We start from the raw sequence: 2,524 nt of genomic DNA on the forward strand, positions 1-2,524 counted from the left end.
TACACTATTTAAAAAGATTGTAGCTGTACCGTCTGACAACTCTTTCAGTATAACCATTACAGGTATGTCTCATCACATCATACGTGCGACAGATCAAATAATGAAAACCCGTGAACCCAGTTTGTTAACTGAAAAGGGAATTTTCCAAACGTTTGCTTTCATCAATAGACCATACATGTTAAAGAACCATACGATCCCTTAATAGACAAATATATTGAGATATTAACATAGCCTGGCATATTAACCATATTCCTTAGCAGGATCAAAGAAGGACTTTGTTCTTCCTCTGAGAAAGATGTTTGAAAGAGGTGGAATGAATACCATATGGACTCTCGGAAAGATCTACTTGAATATTTGCAATCTCAGAAAAGTATCAGGCAGGGTCTATTCTTTCAGAAGATTTCATTTCTACACCTCCGTTCCCACTTAAACGTTTCAGGGGAAATGCTAGTTGTTTCAACCACAGAGTGTGTGTATGTGAATGTGGCAATGTTGTATGATGTCCTATGATTAGATGTGGATTTAGAAAATAATTATTCCATTTACACCCAATTCCGTGCAAGCGATTTTCATCGTTTCCACTTTAACATCGTCGGGGTTAGAAATTAACTGTCAAACGTGTCAGCGTATTGTAGTACATGTCAGTTATAAAAGCAAACTGAGAGTTGTTCTCATATTGGTTTGCAAACAATTAAACGGGGTGTTTTGCCTATTCGGCGTCTGTTCAATAGTATGCTTCCAACTGAAACAATACAGAGTACTGTGGCACGAGTTCTTAACGTTTCACGGTTGGTGATTAGCAGATTACAACCACGATATCGACAAAGAAATTGGGTTGATAACAGATGTTGGTCTGGACGGCCACGGCCTTTTCTCCAGAATGACTGAGTTACAAAACCATAGTCAAAGTGCCTCTTAAATTCACTGGTGATATGTTTCCCTATATGTGACATTAAAACGTTGGGAAAGGGCCATAAAGTGTAACTTGGGATGCAGATATTTTATGATCTCATATCATCCACAATGGTGTAATAGCCAAATCCTTCCCTCTGATTTAACCATATAGAACCTTGAAATAAACAAGTACATAAAACAGCCTAATCTGTTTCATATGCTAAAGGGTTCCAAGTGGTGACAAAAAGAGGTGACCAAAATCTTCAACAAAGACTGTTTGACAACGGAGTGATTTTAATTTTTTTATTGTCAAAATGTATACTGTACTATACAACTGGTGGGCAGAGCGAACCATCGGTGTCAACATGCGTGTAGGTTCATCAATATACACATCGTTCCAACATAATCAAAGGATATTAGAATGATCAAGGTTGCCACTTGTTAGATTGCAACGAAGTCATTATCTGCAGAGGTGATCCAATCTTAGTGTGAAATGCGTTTTGTGTGCAATGCGGAGAGCATTGTTTCTTGTTAAAGTAAAGCTATCACATGTCAAACATAACTGACTTTATATACTTTTGGCTGATTATGCATCATTTCAGATCACTATTTTCACAAAATGGATGCAGTGAAGACAATGTAAATCAACTAAAAGAAATACATGTTTTATCACCTGCTGTCTTAAATTACTACTGTTGAGTAGTCTAATGAACAAGACATGACAAAGTTGATGGTTATGATGATTTATTGAAATCATACACTTGCAACGGAATCATTTAGAATCATTTACGAGATCATCTTCAATGTTGTAGTGCCACTCTCTCTACAATGGGATTATCTGCAATAGAAACACATCGAATCATGTGATGTTACAAATTTGACACAACATTGTTAAACATATATTTACTGATCTTTATGGTGACAATGGTGTCTACTCAATAAAACAGAAACATTTCTGTAAGATTTCATATTCCTTACCTCAATTCATTCCTCAAGGCTCTCGATGGTCCTGGCGAACTCTTCCAAACTCACGTTTGTGTCTCCTACATCGAGAAATGTTGTTCTGGTCAGTGACAATATATATTTAGATACAGAAGTATTCATCTTTCATCTTGTCAACACTTTCTGACTCATAAAACATATTTCAGTTAAGATTACATTTGTATAACTGAGAGAGTATACATGAGCTCTAACCATTTTCATCTGCAAAAGAAAGCAAATCCATCGCCGATCGTCTGTCCATTATTGTCTGAGCTTCTGATTGGTCAATTGTTCCATCCATGTTTGCATCAAGGCTTTCCACATCACGTTTGCCTTGAAGGTAAAATAATAATGTTCGGAAAGATACACAGTGAAAGAAAGTCACCTATTGGACCATGAACTGTGTGTTTGTCTGTATGTTTGTTTGTTTGTTTAAATCCCTCAGTTACATTCAAGGTACATAACGGCGATCAGAAATGGACACTGGACCTGACAATTAAGTGACTGACATCATGAGAAGTGAGTCTTCATTTTGATCAGGATATGAGTCTTGATATGAAATAAACATTCAAATATCCATAGATGCATTTCATAACACCATGACGCCGTATATAACTTCTCAAGATATACTTGAATACAAAATGCCAAA

General features: G+C 36.4%; 1 long non-coding RNA gene across 1 annotated transcript; it reads right to left on the reverse strand.

Moving 5' to 3' along the window:
- Positions 1–1,621: 1,621 nt before the first annotated feature.
- On the reverse strand, positions 1,622–1,949 carry LOC124265340. The gene is made up of 2 exons (XR_006895430.1): positions 1,873–1,949; positions 1,622–1,732 (listed from the first exon to the last, which is right to left on the reverse strand). It is a non-coding gene; the product is annotated as an uncharacterized LOC124265340 (long non-coding RNA).
- Positions 1,950–2,524: the final 575 nt, after the last annotated feature.

Source organism: Haliotis rubra, unplaced genomic scaffold (assembly GCF_003918875.1).
Source record: "Haliotis rubra isolate DU_JTF1 unplaced genomic scaffold, ASM391887v1 Scf972, whole genome shotgun sequence".
In the NCBI taxonomy this organism is placed as follows: Eukaryota; Metazoa; Mollusca; class Gastropoda; order Lepetellida; family Haliotidae; genus Haliotis; species Haliotis rubra.